General features: G+C 47.1%; 1 protein-coding gene across 2 annotated transcripts in view; it reads left to right on the top strand.

Moving 5' to 3' along the window:
- The first annotated feature begins 639 nt into the window (after positions 1-639).
- SERPINE2 (serpin family E member 2) overlaps positions 640-18,297 on the top strand; it is a 64,071-nt gene continuing 46,413 nt past the window's right edge. For both annotated transcript variants that reach the window (XM_088472107.1, XM_088472106.1), the window contains exon 1: positions 640-800. The gene's annotated coding sequence lies outside the window, so the exon portion shown is untranslated. The remainder of the gene's footprint in view (positions 801-18,297) is intronic.

The following is an 18,297-nucleotide window of genomic DNA, read 5'->3' on the forward strand; positions in this document are numbered from 1 at the left end:
TCGGCCGTGGCTGGGCATACACTGCCCGATGCGGCCGACAGGTTACCCCTTAAATATCGCATCGGACGGGCATGCTGGACAATCCGGCAAGCCCGACCGAGCAATATTTAACCCTGGGTTGGCCGCACACACTATTATTGGGGCGATCTGCGAATATTGGGCGGATCGCCCCGATAATTGTAGCGTGTATGGCCAGCTTTAGTAACTGCTTTGGGGCTCATTTACATTTGGCTGAAAGTACATTTATGACATGCCTCTCAGATGTAGCAGTACAAATACACTTTCACAATCTCCCAGAAATGCTTTTTCAAAAGTAGGCAAGTATGCATGCATATAGTTGTACTGTATGTTTATAGGGAATCAAAGCACAGATGGGAAGTTGTACTTCGTGGAGTCCAGTCCAAACGTCACTCTATTCTTACTCTATTTAAACGAGGGCTTAAAGCCCCCTAGACAATACAGCTGTGACATACTTGCAGAACACAGTGGCATTTCTTCATTTCTCATGACAGGGTTCTGACTTGGCCTGGGCTGTCTCATTAAGCTGAATACATTGCCAATGCTTATTGTGCTCAGTGACAGAACAGTGCACGTATATCTACGTCCCTTCTCAGATATAAATCTAAGCTGAGAGTTGAGGAGCAGACAGAGGAGGAGGCAGGGTGGGTGTGTGCTCCCTAATGATCTGGAGGGGGAGGAGAAGCCAAGTGGATGGCTTGACTAAAATTACCAGAGAAGCATCAGTTCAGGGAAAGGCTTCAGTCAGAGAGCTGAGGGGAGACTGCAGCTAGAACAGGGAGGTGAGTGTCTGCTCTTTGTACTAAGGCTACACTGTGTATACTTTTCTTCCATCAGACCATTAATAACTCCGGCTGCAAACAAGCTTTTATTTTGCAACAATCTTGACCATTTCATTTTCTGTGAAATGCATTTGTTTTGTCTTTCCAGCACTGACTTTCCTCTGCTCACTAGTAACTGATGCCAGTAGTACTCCATCACTGCTTGCTGTGAGCAGAGAGAGATTAAGGGGCATGTTACCAAAGCTTGATGTGAGAAAAAATTGTGAAATATATATCCCCAACCAATCCGCTCCAAACTATCATTTCTTAAACACAGCCTGCAAAATGTAAGTTAGAAGCTGATTGGTTGGTGATATATATCTCTCAATTTTATCTCGCATCAAGCTTTGATACATATGCCCCTTAATGCTCATTTGTTTCTATTGAGAAACATTATAAATGTTGAGCAGAAAAGTGTGCTGTGCCTGAGCTGGCTGTTATCAGTGCATGTAATTCCAATTAATGGATGTCTGGTACCATGTGTGCTAAAGTGATAAGTCTCTATATGAAAGCATTGATAGGAGATGTTGTAGCGTCACAATCTATCATTTAAAGTTTGTCGATGCTGCCTGGCAGTAGTTAGCAGGCTCTTGGCTAGGCAGTCTCCGGTTCTCCTGTTCCTGCATAATGGAACTGGAAGCTTGGATTTGGCTTCCAGTTTATCTTTTTGTGAAAAAAATAAAAAATGTAAGAAGGAAAAGGTAAATGATTCATGTTTTTATTTTTATACTTTTTGAGGAAATTTATTTATTTATTTTTTCCTCTTTTACTACTCTCAGGATTGTAATAGTTATCAGTTGACTGTCCTTGTTAAATAGGCTTCTCTGTGGAGCCAATCACTGGAGATACTCAGCAATTTCTACTGCTGGCAATACTTGGCAAAAGACACTGCTGTAATGTTTGATAAATAGTAGGAAAAACCATATCAATGGTGAAAACAGCTGTATATGTAAAATGGTCATTTCCAAAACTCCCCCCGACCTTCTTTTTTTTTATTTATTTATTATGGAAACCCTAACCCAATGTCTGTCCTCCATGCTGTGGGCAGTAAGTAAGGGCTTTAAACAATTGTTACTGTAAAAGTGTAGTATTTGGTCAGAATTTTTGTGACTGTAATAACCAGATAGTGATGAGTAGTGTGTGGAGTTTTTTTTTTTTTTTTTTAATTCTCCTCCCTCCCACAGTAAATGTGTAAAAATGACGACAGCTCGTGGGCAGTTTAACTTAAAACACTGATTCAAACTATAAGCCCAAGAATGATTTTCATTAGGCTATTATGGACATTTGTAAATCCGATGTGTAGATGACTTTCCTGACCTGTTTTCAACAGGGTGTTTTTTATTTTTTTTTATTTTGTATATAGCAAAGATTCCTTAACTTGCCCATAAGTAACAGGCCCTGTGATTTAACTATTTTGCAGCCACTAACATTCTTCATCCTATTTTACCAGAGCTCTATTTTCCAAATCTGCGCCACATTCACTGAAAAAGCTGTATCCTATCAGTTATTAGACAGTATCATTGATTTTTCATGCTGGAAATAATACATAAAGAAAGCATACCTCCCAACAATCCCAGTCTCAGCGGGACAGTCATGACTTGTTGGAAATCTTCCTCGGTCCCGTTATAGGGACTTTAATCCTGATTTGTGAGTTGGGAGGTTTCCCCCTGCTGGGATTCAGGTGCTCTCAGTGTGTGCACCAATAACATGATGTGGGTGGAGGTTTTTTTGCCACCAGGATGCAAAAGTTTATAGTAATGACTGAGACCAATTGGTCGCATAAGAGAAAATCAATTCAAATACATGATGGGGGCAGTGCTAAAAACTCGCATAGCTAGGAACCCTTGTTTTATAGAAATAAAGAATATAATATTTGCATTCCAGATATTAACATCAATATATTTCCATTCTGTGCTGAGATTTCTAGCACTTTTTTTTTTTTTTTTTTTGTTCTGTTAGTGAAGTTACTGACAGTACAAAAAAAAGTCCAGTCTCATCTTAGCGGGGTACAACAAGGGAAGGGAGTTACAGCTCAAGATTTGAGGATGCGATTGACTGTGAATGGGTCACAGAGATCCATCTTTTTAAAAAAATAAATAAAAATAAAGAAATTTGCAATTAAGTTTCAGACTGACTAAGGCCCAGCATCTTCGAGTCAGAAATCTAAATTAAACGAATCAAACTGTGTAAGGCATTTTGTAATATAGTGTGTGTGTGTGTGTGTGTGTGTGTGTGTGTATTTATCAGTCGCCTCCTTTCCCGCATCACCCCTCCCAATCCATTTTACAGACTGACATCCTTCTCCCCTTTGTATCTGGAGAGGAAGTCATAGCCTTCATCCGGTCCAAATCCCTTCACGTCTCCTCCGGTACCTTTCTCCTTGTGGCTGTTCCCATATTGCCCACATCAATCTCTCCCTTTCATCTGGCACTGTCCCTTCTGCATTCAATCATGCCCTTGTCTCTCCCATTCTTTAAAAAACCTACCCTTGATTTTAACACTCTCCAACTACAATCCCATCTCTTTCCTCCCTTTTGCCTCCAAGCTCCTTTGAGTGTGTATACAACAGTCTTACCACCTTTCTTTCCTCCCACTCCCTCCTTGACTATTTTCAGTCTGGCTTCCGTTCTCTCCACTCCACTGAAACTGCCCTCACAACAGTCAGCAATGACCTCCTTGCTGCGAAGTCCAAGGGCCCCTACTCTCTGCTTATTCTCCTTGACCTCTCTGCTGCTTTCGACAATGTGGACCACCCTCTCCTGCTGCAAATCCTTCACTCCCTTGGTCTACCTAACACTGCCCTCTCCTGGCTAGCCTCCTACCTCTCTGACCGTTCCTTCTGTCTCCTCTCATGGCTTCTCTTTTCCCCTCCCACAGCCTCTTACAGTATGTGTGTTCCCCAAGGTTCTGTTCTTGGTCCTCTCCTATTCTCTTTTATACCTCCTCTCTAAGTGAACTAACTAGCTCTATTGACCTCCATTATCTGCTGATACTCAGATCTACCTTTCCTCCTGTAACCTCTCTCCTCACTTGTATCTCCAACTGTCTCTGCTATATCTTCCTGGAAGTCCCAGCAAATTCTTAAAGTTAATATGTCAAAGACTGAGCTGATCATTTTCCCACCCTCCAACATAACCGCACTTCCCGCCTCTTCTTTAGAAATTGATTGCACAACGATCTCCTCTAACCCAAAGTGCGCTGTCTTGGAGTTATCTTGGACTCCTCCCTCTCCTTCAAACCACATATTCAGAACCTCTTGCAGTCCTGTCGTTTCACCTTAAAAATATATCCAAGATTAGACCCTTTCTCACCCAGGATGCCACTAAATCCCTCATACACTCACAGGTCATCTCCAGATTGGACTACTGTAACCTCCTCCCATCTCTCTCCTCTCCAGTCTGTCTTCAATGCTGCTGCTCGGCTCATCTTCCTCTCCAAACTCTCTACATCTGCCTCTCCTACATGCCCTCCACTGGCTCCCCTTCCCTATCAGAACCCAATTCACGGTTCTCACACTTGCTTACAAAGCCCTAACTTGCAGCTACATGCTCCTTCCTCCCCTTCTACCCCATCTGTGTCACATCTGTTTGTCTGCCCCTCCCCTTTAGAATGTACGCTCTTATGAGCAGAGCCCTCTACCCTTTTGTACTTCCCCTTACTTTAATCTTACTCCCCAATAGGGCACTTAACACTTGGTTGCTTATCTGGGTGTTATGGTCAATAATATAGAAATGTATATTATCCTTGTCCTGTATTGGAAGTCACTGGTCAACCTATTTGTTTATGTACTTTGTAAGGCGCTGTGGAACACTTGTAGCACCATATAAATAAATTATATATTTTTGTTTTGTAACCCTACCTGTCTAACATCCCGTAAGCTAGCGTCTGCTGATATCAGCCATTTAAGCCCTGAGTGATGCCCTGCAGTGTCTCGGGGCTTAATGATGGGAATAATTTATGTGCATAAGGAAAACCTAATAAATATCTAGTGTAACTATTATTGCAGATTAGGAGCAAACACAAATATTTGTACCTTAATCAGAGCTTTCAGATATGTATAGTTCTAGCTGGTATAGATTAGTAACTGCTTTGGGGCTCGATTACATGTGGATGTAAGTAAATTTTATGGTACTCCTCTCAGATGTAGCAGTACACGCACACTTTACCGCCGCGCTCAAAGGTGCTGCTCTCACAATCTCCCTGAAATGCTCTTTCAAAAGTAGGAAAGCATGGTTCCTATTTAATTGTGGAAGTTACAGGTAGATCTTTCATAAGAAGCCTTCTGAGTTTCAGGCTGATTGGTGCTTATAAGGGAAATAGGGCAGAGTTGTATGTAAACCACTGGTTTACGTACAACTCTGATGGATGATGATTGGTGCATGTGCAGGATCTGTATTGCGCATGTGCTGATCTGTGTCTGCGATGACAGTGCCCCCTAAGCCACAGCATCATTGATGGTGACGGACAGCATCCCAGAAAATGGGGACGGGTCGTCCCTGTTATGTGGGCGTTCCAAGGCCAATGTCTGTCTTGCAACGCAGCTTCGCTGGCCCTGGAAGCGTGAATTTCACGGCCATCCTCCGTGATCTGAGGGTTACTCAGATGGCAAATGTTCATGCAAAGTGATCCAATGCTGTGTCTTTGGATGCAGCCCTAGGATCTACGATGCCAGCAGTAGGCGTCTTTTTACACTAGACTACTCTTGCGACACTACATATTATCACACAGCTGCTGCGTTCAAAGACCCGGACCCCCGAAAGGCAGGCAAGCCTCCCCGGAAGCCTCCGACCCTCCCGTCCTCCCCCCTGAAAAGATTAGAAACTCCCGCAGCGGGGGAGCCGGTGACGCGATTTGCGCTGAATCGCGGCCCCGCCCCCTGCATCACACTGCCGAAAATAACGGCATTGTGAAGAGGGGCGGAGACGCGATTGTGCGGCTCCACCCCCAATGTACCACCTTCTGGCTGGCCCACCCCCAGCTCTGCCCCCAATGACCGCCCCCGCACCCCCACTGTTAGCCGACAATCAGCTCCCTCCCGGAAGGCTGGAGCTGATTGTCGGCAAGTATGTTCTGTCTGTGATCTGCATGCAACTCTGAATCAGGCCCATAGTGCGATACATAGGAACACAAATGACCTCTCACAACTGGTATTTTATGAAACCTTTTCCTTGGTGAAACATTATTGCATAGATCATTATAAAAGTGATTTGTTCTTCCGTTTCTTACAGTCCTTCTTCTTTTGGGTCTGCTGCATAGTGGGTGTTGGCCTTCTGTGCTGGCCCAGAACACAGCCTTCTAACCTCTGTGTAATGGCATTCTCCCTATATTGGGTGTGTGACATAATATTGCTTGTTTGTAAACGCAAGCCGGAGTGCTAATTCAGGACAAAGTGTCCCTCCAGCCATATGAAAAGATTGTTGGTGTATTGTTTTGCCAGAAAACAGCTGTCGAGCGGTGACGTAGTTTAACTTTGCATAGAATTATTTGTACTTGGGATCAGAATAACAAACTGAGGTCCTGATTCATCATAGATTGCTATTGGGATCGCAGCTCCGTAATTGGGTTGGGTATGATACTAGTCATAATACCGACAGCGGCATCCCGACAAAGGCAGAATCCCGACACCCATTGGAGTGAATGGTAAGTATTTTTGTAACCCCTGCTCTGTGCCTAAACCTAACCCCTCCCCTCACCCTAATCCTAACCTTCCCTCCCTAGTGCTTAACCCCACTAGGTACTGCTACCCTCCCCGTACACCACGATACTTGCCTTCGGGATTTCTGCTCAGGTATTAGGACCGTCGGCATCCCGCACACCAGGATGCCGACTACATCCCCTGTAATCGCAGGCAGGTCTGCTGTAAAAATGTTAATGATTGCAATCGCAATGCTGTCGTACTGGCAACATAGACTCCCACTACCGCTATATCACATCCATAATACTTTGCAAACCTTCATAAACATCGAGTACCATCGGACCCTCACGTAGAATTACAGCAGCCCTGACCTTACTTAGAAATTGCTAACTTTGTTGCACACAGTGGGCCTAATTCAGACCCGCTCGCGAGCACTGAGCGCTCGCAAGCGGGTCAATGTTGGCCAAGTGTGCATGCGCGAAACCCGAATAACGACGGCCAAGCCGTCATGGGTCTCGCACCAAAGGGGGCGTGCTGTCGATGGTGAGTGACAGCACGCCCCCTTTGGTGGCTGTGCCGGGGGCGTGGCTGCCCAGACGCCTACCATCTGGGGCCGGCCCCACTGACATCACTAGTGATGTCAGTGGGAGTGCTTTTGGCTCTGATGTTGCCGCAAGCCCTGGAGTGATTTTGGCTCTGAGACCCTACCGCAAGGGTCTCATCGCAAGCCCGATGGTCGCAATGGTCAGGTTTTGGCCGCTCGCTATAGCTGTGGGTGGTCACCCACAGCTATGCGAGCGGCCAGGGGGCTGCTCTTAAATTCAGAGGGATGGCCCTGATTCAGAGCGAGCGCTCTGTCAGAGCGTCCGGCTCTGAATCAGGGCCAGTGTACTCAAGCTGCCTATGCAATCGCAATGGCTAATTTATGCACACCCATGCAACGACATTCAAACGGTCAGGCACGCCTGTGTTTCGCCCCCTCTCAAATGCTCACTGCCTGTTACTCTGCGATGGCTCTGTGTGGTCTCCATGATCGCAGTGGTGCCTACACGCACTGCGATGCATGCTCAGTACGCAACAATTGGCCAACTGCGTCTGCTTTAGCAATAGCGATCGTTAATGAATCAGACCCTGAAACCATAATCTACATTAATGTTTTCAAATACAGTGAATTACTGAATGAAAAAACGAATGGTGCATACACACGGTCAGACTTTTCTTCAGATCTGAACGATAACTATTTTAAAAATCGTTCATATCTGAAGGAAAATCTGACATGTTTGTCAGATGAACGATGCGCGTTCCCGCTTGTCAGATAACGATATCTGACATCTGATGTGTTTGCAGTCACATTTGGACGACTCCATTCATTTTAATGCAGTCAAAAATCGTTCGTAGTTCAAATCGTTCATCTGACAAATCTGACCATGTGTATGCACCTTAACAGTGCGAATGCTGATCAGCTTTGCTGACTCATACTCTGGCTCAGAGCGCACCCTTCATTGGGTTATATAAACTCGCACAGAACACCATTGCAGCTCCCCGTGTGGCTGCAAGTCTGGGTGGTAATGAGGCATTTGCATATGAGGGTGAGTTTTCAGAGTTGTTATCCAATGCATCTTTTACATTAAGAATAGACCTGGTACAAGTGCATACCAAATTTTGATAAGTGATATCAAAGCAAGCAATATGGAGACCGATGTGAAAAACATGCATTTATTGCCATGCACGCAATTTGAGTGCCTTTGTGGACCACTACATTTACTCTGCATCAGCCCCACAGTATGCATAATTCTAGAAAAACTTGGGGGGCGATTCAAATGTTCTGAAAGCGGCTTTTTATTTATTTAATTTTTTTAAGACTCCCGACAGAGTAATTCAATTGTTGCTCTGTCAGGGCGCAATAGTTGCTGGCGTTGGCATTTCTGCACGCATTCAGGAGGGTGCGAGCAGAAATGTGTGAGACCTCCTGGTTAGGGTGCGCTAACCGCAGTTGGCGTGCCCTAACAAGAATTTTAGACTGATTTACATGGCTAAACCTCTTCTCATAGGCGGCAAAGAGGGCGATTAATTAATGAGCGCCCAGAACATTTGAATTGCCCCCTTATTGTCTACTTCTCTGAAGCTTGGATTTCCTTGGTTTACTGTACTTGAGATTTGTGACTGCTTCTATTGGGCCTATTTACCAAAGAAAGTGTGTTTTTGTGGGATATCCTGCAAATTTAAATGAGATAAGGTGCAGATTTATAGATTCCCCTGAATGTATGTGCATTCCGGAGACTGGCCCTGGTAGCTAACGCTATCTCAAGGTGGTGTTAGCTGCTGTTGCCTATGGTCTACAAATCTCAAAGTATCGGAAGAGGGATCCCTAGCATCACTCCCTGACACTCTCCACTTGTGCACAGTAATGCTGAAGGAGAAGTGAAGGGTTTGCATTAAGGTTGTGTATAGATCCCCTTCAGTTAATGTGCTTGGAACACATGCAAAGGGTTTGGTATGGGATGTCAGGATCCCAGCGTTCAGAATCCTGTCACCGACTTGTTGGTCGGTATGCTAACCATCCCCCTCTCCCTACCCTAACCTCCCCACACCCTAAACCTAACCCTCTCCTCTAAGTGCCTAACCCTAAACCTCCCCCTAGCATCGGCATCTTGACAGCTCTCCCATCGTATACCAGAGACACAAGATAAGGTATAACATTGTTTATTAAAAAGATGGGGACTGCACTGAGTAATATGTTTGTAAGACTGACCTTTGCTTCAGCCCTGGGGTTAATTAGGAGTATATACAGCTATGTATAAGTCATAGATAAGATGGTGACCAGTATAGTGCAATTGGCATGAGGCTGAGTCTCGTCCTGATGGAGGAGACACCTGATGTGGGTTGAGGAGCCCTCTTGATCTCCCTCATGGAGAGGAAAACCATCTGATGTGGGGGCTTTGAGGACTGCGTTTGAGTTAAGATACTGTAAGACTGCCACTGTGGTGGGACTACAAATCACAAAATGCCCAGACTACTGCCTATTGCTTCATAGGCTGGGAAGTTGCTCCACTAAATATCTGCCTCCAGGCTCAGTAGCCGGTGCCCCAGGCCCCCGCCTCCCATGAACTGTTACCCGCAGCACTGTCTGGTGCATCCTTGTTGACATCCAGCTCCTGGAAGATCTGCAGCCACACTTCTGCTCGGGCCCGCTTCCGCCATGGATTAGTGGGACGGGGAGTTGTGGGTGAAGGGGGGTGCCAGATCAGTCTCCCTGGCATGAGGAGCAGCGACACCAATGAGCAGAGACAGGCTATATAGATGGAGGCCGCAGCTGATGGTCTGACACAGAGCCCTCCACTAGTATATGGTTATGGTAGCTCCCAGGTGCTGGGAAAAGGTGCCATGTATTGAGCGGCTGTGACTGTACACTCTGGGTACATTTTTACAGCCATAAGTGGGGTGACTATATTGTGGGTGATGGAGGAGGTGCCCCTTCAGTGCTGGTGCCTGGCATCAGGCGCCTCCATTGTCTCTCATAGTTCTGCCCCTGGTTATAGGGAAAAGGAAGAGTATTAGGCCCTATATAGTTATAAAGTATGCTGAGATGTTCACCTGTGTACATTGCAGAAGAATGTTACTTTGCAGCCATTGGGCTAAATGTAACGAAAAAGGAGAAAATTTACTCTGCAGGGCGTGTATAGCCCTTTAAATATGTATTAATGGTAATATATTCAATTGCAAACGATAGGCTAAATGTAATAGCCTCAACTTCCAACACTGCAGGGATTTATGCGTCTATCTGTATTTTTAAAGTGTACATTTTTTTTATGGCCAAACCAGCTTGGTTTAGCCTTTAAAATGATTGTCCCTTTGAATTCCCGCAGCGTCGGGAGTTCGGAGGTCATTACATTTAGCCTATCGTTTGCAATCCTAACTGTCATGTTACAGGCTGTTTGAAAAATGTCAGCGAGGAGCTGATTGGTTGGTGCTTTATCACTCTCCAAGGCTTTGTACATCTCCCCACTTTGATTTGTTTCTGCTTGCTCATTCTGCTGTATTGGTAAACTTCTGTGTTTTGCACCTAATATGTGACCATAGCTTGGGCGGGATGTAGGAAGTCCACACCCGAAAATGTGTTACTCTCCTGGACGTTCCTGGAGAGTAAAGCTGGGCACCAGTGGCGTAACTAGGGTATTTGGAGCCCAGGGCAAATTTGAAAATGCCCCCCCCCCCTATGTGCGGCGAAAAATGGGCGTGGCCACTGAAAAATAGGGCGTGTCAACATGACACACCCCTTGTCACTGGGAACATTCCTTCCATTTGCACCTTAATGCAGTGCCCCTTATACAGTCCCCCCCCATATACAGTGCCCCTTATGCAGTGCCCCCAGTAGTGAGCCCTTTATATATATATATATATATATAGTGCCCCCAGTAGTAGTCCCTCCTATACAGTGCCCTTTATATAGTTCCCCCAGTAAGAGTCCCCCTTGATGCAGTGCCCCCTGTAGTAGTCCCCAGTAGTGGTCCCCCACAATGCAGTGCCCACAGTAGTATTCCCCCCCCCGCCCCAGTGGTAGTCCCCAGTAGTGGTCCCCACGAAGCAGTGCCCTCAGTGGTATCCCCCCAGTAGTGGTCGCCCCCCCCCCCACCCCGAGGCAGTGCCCCAGTAGTAGTCCCCAGTACAGGTGTCCCCCCCCCCCCCCCCCCCACCTGAAGCAGTGCCCACAGTAGTATCCCCCCCAGTAGTGCCCCCAGTAGTAGTCCCCTTTGTGATAGAGCGCCCCCCCCCCCCGAAATACACACTAAAATGAAACAAAAGTAAAATACTTGCCTGTATCCACGCTCCTGCTCCCGCCGCCATCCGCGCATCCATCCTCCCAGGCCGCTCTGCATTATGGGAGAGACGTCATGACATGACGTTTCTCCCATTACTAATGCAGGAGCTGGACGGAAGCCTGGCTCTTGCAGTGGGCGCGCAGCAGTCAATGAGTCTATCTGACTCTCTTTGGCTGCTGATTCTCACACACACCGCTGCCGTTCGGCAGTGATGTGTGTGCAGCAGCAGCCAATGAGAGTCTGTCTGGTGGTGATGTATGCGTTATGCACAGTCTGAGTCCGCCTGCCACCCTCCTCCTGGTGCTATTGGGCAAGTGCTCAGGGGGTGGGAAGGGGCTCAGCTGTGCAGCACAGGACCGGCGCTGGAAGCCTAGTGCCGGTCTTGTGTAAATGTGTAGTGCTGACCGCACTCACTGCGGTCGGCGCTACACTGGCTAACTAGGGCGGGCCGGCACCGTAGCTGGCGGTGCCCCCCCTTGCCGCCGGTCCCACGGTGCCCAGGACACGCACCCCGCTCGCCCTGCCCTAGTTAAGCCACTGCTGGGCGCACACTGATGGATACATTTGCCGATCAATTGACCGGCCAATGTATCTGCTGCCCGTCAGGCAGTGTACCCGCAATATGTCGGCGTTCACCGACATATCGCATTGGCTGGGCTGCACAGCCGATGGACAGATATGTCTGCAGAAATCTGTCCGTCGGCAGGTGTGTACGGGCGGTCTGCAGACCACACACAACTCCCACCCCCCCCCCGCCCCTCCCCCCAAGAGGAGGGACACTCCCAACCCCCCGGCTGCCAAGGGCACAAGCAGATGATGGCCGTTCAATGTGTATGAACTACCATCATCTGCAGATATATCTGTATAGTGTACCCACCATGAGTATGCCATAGCTTGTAGTCATGCAAATTACATTGTTGCATACAGTGTTAAGTTAATTGCTCATGGCATGGAAAACTAGACCTAAAAAATGTGAATAATACTTAAACTTCAAATATGAAAAATTATATTTAGGTTCACAATATTTATAAAAGATACTGTTACTATGGGGAAGCTAAGTAAGGAGTAACATGGCTTTCTGTTATGGAATTCTGCAGCCATTGCGCTGCAAACATTTACGGAATAGTCCAGGGATACAGGAATTGTCCCTCCTGTTTGCACACTGATGTTAGCATAACCCTGAACACAAACACCCACAGGTACTTTAAATGCTAATCTTGCATTTAGATTTGAATCACGTCCCTCCAAAATGGTAAAATGTTGGCTAGACTATAGTTTGTTTACTTCTTGGTTATTTACTGCAGGAACGTGTGGGTTTCTTTTCCTATGATTTGAAACCACAAATGTGTTGCACAACTTGTCCAGTGTAAATGTGAGTCTGCCTCTTACCATAGGATTTACTATGGGGAATTGGGATTTCACCTGAAGCAAATGCTTTGTGTGAGAACACTTTCTACTGTTTACAAAAGTAAAGGCTTCCCCAGGGCTCGCAACAGAAACCAATTTTATTTTAGGGGCCCCCAATTCCCAGGTTCCTGGCGGGTACAGGCCCATCGCTTCAGTCTGCCTTACCTGTATGTGGTTTCTTTGCAATGGGCAAACTATGGATAAATTGTTCCTCCCTGGGCAGATGGTGACTTCAGCCGATATTCACTATTCGCATAGATCACACTGTCTGGACGACTCCTGTTTGTGTAGTGTTATGAGGGTCATTCCGTGTCAAGTGGACCAATTTTCGAAAACCGTCCCCACTTGACCATCTCCGATTTTGATGAAATTTTGCATGGTATGTGTTTGTGTGTGTTTGTGTATCAGGTAGGGGTGTGCACCGGCCACTTTTCGTGTTTTGTGTTTTGGATCTGGGTCTTTCTTTCGTGTTTTGGATCTGGATTGGTTTTGCCAAAACCACCCTTCCGTGTTTTGGGTTCTGGGCTTTGTGTTTTGGATCTGTATTTTTTTTTTTTTAAAAAACGCTAAAATCACAGAATTTGTGGGTTTTTCTGCTCCTATGCTATTATTAACCTTAATTTCCAGTCTATTCTGAACACCTCACAATAGTGTTTTTATGTCCAAAAGGTTGCACCGAGGTAGCTGGATGACTATGCTAAGCGATACGAGTGGGCGGCACAAACACGTGGCCCATCTAGGAGTGACACTGCAGTGGCAAACAGGATGGCAGTTTGCATTATGTACTGTTTGGGGCCTAGTTTTTCAAAGAAAAAAAAGAGGTGCAAGATGGAATTGTCCTTGGGTCCTCCTACCCACCCTTATGTTGTATTAACAGGACATGCACACTTTAACAAACCAATAATTTCAGCGCCAGGGTCTGCCACATGGCTGTGGCTGAAATGATTGGTTCGTTTGGGCCCCCACAAAACAAGCTGGCAATTAATCTGTCCCTGCACAAACTGGCTCTACGGAGGCAAGATGTCGTCCTCATCCTCCTCATCCACCGATTCCTCACCCTCTTCAGTGTTGTGTACATCCTCATCCTCAGAGTATTAATTCATCCCCACTGGAATCCACCACCACAGGTCCCTCTGTATGTTCTGGAGGCTGGTCTCCTTGGAAGAGTTGATAATTCATTTTTATGAACATAATCTTCTCCACATTTTGTGGAAACAACCTCCTACGCCTTTCGCTGACAAGGTTCCCGGCTGCACTAAACACTCTTTCGGAGTACACACTGGAGGGGGGGCAACTCAGGTAAAATAGAGCCAGTTTGTACAGGGGCCTCCAAATTGCCTCTTTTTCCTGCCAGTACAGGTACGGACTGTCTGACATGCCTACTTGGATGCTGTCACCAATGTAATCCTCCACCATTCTGTCAATGGTGACAGTATCATATGCAGTGACAGTAGACATGTCAGAAATTGTTGCCAGGTCCTTCAGTCCGGACCAGATGTCCAAACTTGGTCCAGCCTGCCCTGCATCACCGCCAGCGGGTTGCTTAGGATATCTAAGTTGTTTCCTGGCAGCCCCAGTTGCGGGAGAAAATGAAGAAGGAGCTGTTGACGTGTCACGTTCCGCTTCAGCTGACAGTGTGTTCACCAGCAGGTCTTTGCACCTCTGCAGGCTTGTCGGCCAGAAAGAGACACCACATAGGCTTTAAACCTAGGATCGAGCACGGTGGCCAAAATGTAGTGGTCTGATTTCAACAGATTGACCACTCTGGAATCCTGGCAAAGCGAATGAAGGGCTTCATCCACAAGTCCCATATGCCGAGCGGAATCGCTCCGTCTTAGCTCCTCCTTCACTTTCTCCAGCTGCTTCTGCAAAAGCCTGATGAGGGGAATGACCTGACTCAAGCTGGCAGTGTCTGAACTGACTTCACATGTGGCAAGTTGGAAGGGCTGGAGAAATCATTCTCCACTGCGCTTGAGTCAGGTGCATACCCCCTCCTTTGCCTATGTCATAGGTGGATGTATAGGCTTGAATGGCCTTTTGCTGCTCCTCCATCCTCTGAAACATATAGAGGGTTGAGTTCCACTGCGTCACAACCTCTTGCTTCAGGTGATGGCAGGGCAGGTTCAAGAGTGTTTGCTGGCGCTCCAGTCTTCGGCACGCAGTCGCTCAATGGCGAAAGTGGCCAGAAATTTTTCGGCCCACCCAAAGCGTCTCCTGCACGCCCCTGTTGCTTTTCATAGAATTTTGCACCACCAAGTTTATTGTGTGAGCAAAACATGGGACGTGCTGGAATTTGCCCAGATGTAATGCCCGCACAATATTGGTGGCATTGTCAGATATCACAAATCCCCAGGAGAGTCTAAGTGGGGTAAGCCACTGGGCGATGATTTCCCTCAGTTTCTCTGTCGGCGGTGTGCCTCTTGCTGAAACCGGTGATACACAGCGTAGCCTGCCTTGGAACGAGCTGGCGTTTCTGAGATGCTGCTACTGGTGACGCTGCTGTTGTTGCTGCGTAAGGTGATGCATCTACCCAGTGGGCTGTCAGTCATATAGTCCTTAGTTTGCCCTGTTCCACTTGTCCACATGTCCGTGGTTAAGTGGACATTGGGTACAACCACATTTTTTAGGACACTGAGGACACTTTTTCTGACGTTTCTGTACAGTATCGCCTGCCTAGTGAAGTGGAATCTAGACGGGATTTGGAACCGGGGACACACTACCTCCATCAATTGTCTAAATCCCACTGCGCTAATGGCGGATACCGGATGCACGTCTAACACCAACATAGCAGTCAAGGCCTCAGTTACACGTTTTGCTTCAGGATGACTGCTGTCGTACTTCATCCTCCTCGCTAAGGACTGTTGGAGGGTCAATTGTTTAGTAAAAGTAGAGGTGTTCCTACTTCCTCTCTGGGATGATGAACGACTCCCAGCAGTAGGCATAGCAATGCAGGATCCTCCGGAGGAATCCCGGATAGGAGAGTCAGTCATGCCAGTGACATGGCCTGCAGGACTACTTCCGATCCTGACTAAGGAGGAAATTGATGAGGAGGGAGTTGACTGTGTGGTTTGCAGGCGCTTGGATACACCGGGATTTAGGTGTCCCTGGACTGCTTACGGTCTTAGCCAAAGTTTCTGAACTTGACAGTAACTTTTTATGAACGTGCTGCAGGTGCCGTATAAGGGAGGATGTTCCTAGGTGGTTAACGTCCCTACCCCAACTTATTTCACCTTTACATATGGTACATATGGCAAGACAGTTGTTGTCTGGATTTGGATAGAAATATTGCCAGACCAAAGAGGTGGAATGTTTGGTCTTCTGCCCAGGCATGACCGTGATGGGCTTTTTCATCCCACGGACAACAACTGTCTCCCCCGGAGCCTGATTTAAACAAACCACATCACCATCAGAATCCTCCTCGCCATCTTCCTCCTCAACGCCAGCTACACCAGTATCCTCCTCCTGTTGTACTTCAACAGTGACATCTTCAATTTGCATATCAGCAAGTGGACTGTGGGTGCTCCTTTCAGCACTTGCAGGGGGCATGCAAATGGTGGAAAGGGCCACCTCTTCCCGTCCAGTGCTGGGAAGGTCAGGCATCGCAACCGCCTCCACACTTGGACTCTCCTTGGGGATTTGTGATATCATCTTAGAACGCACAGTTCTTCGCTGTGCTTTTGCCAGCTTAACTCGTTTGATTTTTTTTTTTTTAGCGGGAGGAGGGCTTCCATCGTCATGTGAAGCTGAACCACTAGTCATGAACATAGGGAAAGACCATAGCCGTTCCTTGCCACTCCGTGTCGTAAATGGCATATTGGCAAGTTTACGTTTCTCTTCAGATTGAAATGTTTTTTTTCAAGGTCATTTTCCTGAACTTTGTCATTTGGGATTGTATGTGCCCTCTACTATGACATTGGGCATCGGCCTTGGCAAACTACATTGATGGCATGTTATCGTCTGTCATGACTAGTGGCAGCAGCTTCAGCACTAGGAGGAAGTGGTTCTTGATCTTTCCCTATTTTATTTTTATCGGAGAAAGTTTGGTCCTCCATTTATGTTATATTGATATATACGTGCGGCTAATGTTCACACAAACACAAAAAATTATTTTTGATTTTTGTTGGAGACTAGTGCACTTTGTGGGTTACACCACCCTTTAAGATATGAGCCAGCCGGCTCTTTACTTATGGGACACAAGCGCACGCTTGGCGCTGCTCTTTTGTTGATGTACGTGCAGCTACAGTGCACACAATTCACAAAGACAGGGAAAAAAAAGAATTTTTTGTTGGAGTGCACTTTGGGGGTTACACCACCCTTTAACAGACAGACGCACGCTTGGCGCTGCTGCTTTGAGGATGCACATACAGTGCACACAATTCACAAACACAGAAGAAAATATTTTATTTTTGTTGGAGTGCACTTTGGGGGATACAGCACCCTTTAATGGTCAAGCCAGCCGGCCCTTTACTTATGATACAGGCGCACGCTTGGCGCTACTTTGTTGATAACCGTGTGGCCACAGTGCACACAATTCACAAACACAAAAAAAATATATTTTTTTGCTCTTGGGGGGAGCACCCCCTGAACAACACTACAGCACCCATTTAGGACTGGGACACTGCACAGGACTTTGGAGTGGACACAGCCCCTATGGACAACTGACTGCACAACACAGTCCAGCCAGCCCCTATGGACTTTGGAGGAGTGGACACAGCCCCTATGGACAACAGCAGCACAGCCAGCCCCTATGGACTTTGGAGGAGTGGACACAGCCCAAATGGACAATAGCAGCACAGCACAACACTACACTGCCCAGCCAGCCCTAACTCCCACCCTCCCTCTTCACTGTCCACAGCCGAGTGAGAAAATGGCGCTGACCTGGGTACCTTATAAAGAATACAAGACCCGGAAGGCAGGATGATTATGTTTTGCCTCGATTTCGGGTCCGAGTCAGGCGGGGAAAGTCGAGCCTGACCCGGATCGGAGGGGTTCAGATTTCAGAAATCCGAACCTGCTCACCCCTAGTATCAGGCTTGCCTACCCTCAAGATATGGGCGCTCCTGGCCCCCCGGAAAGGCAGGAAAGCCTCCCAAGATTTCCCTCCCCCCCCCCCCCCCCCAGAATACACTAGAAATCCCGTCAGCGGGGGGGGCGGTGATGCGATTCGCGCTGAATTGTCATTGTGGCCCCGCCCCCTGCTTCACAGTGCCGCAAATAATGGCATTGTGAAGAGGGGGTGGGGCCATGATATGATTGTGTGGCCCTGCCCCGCCCCCAATGTGTCACAGCTGTCTGGACCCTGCCCCCTGCTATTAGTCGACAATCAGCTCCCTCCCGGAAGGAGCGAGCTGATTGTCGGTGTGTGTGTGTATGTATGTGTGTATGTGTGTATGTATGTATGTATGTATGTATGTATGTATGTATGTATGTATGTATGTATATATATATATCACATTTATTTTATTTTTCTCTTTGGTAAAATTTCAGTTCACACTATGCAATAGTAGTGGAGTGGTGGCCCTAATAGGTGAAACTGTGCACCGCAGAGTTTGACAATCGGCAATGTTCAAGTAATTGCTGTGGCAGATCTGAGAGC

This window comes from Taudactylus pleione, unplaced genomic scaffold (assembly GCF_031769625.1).
Source record: "Taudactylus pleione unplaced genomic scaffold, aTauple2 ptg000120l, whole genome shotgun sequence".
Taxonomy (NCBI): domain Eukaryota; kingdom Metazoa; phylum Chordata; class Amphibia; order Anura; family Myobatrachidae; genus Taudactylus; species Taudactylus pleione.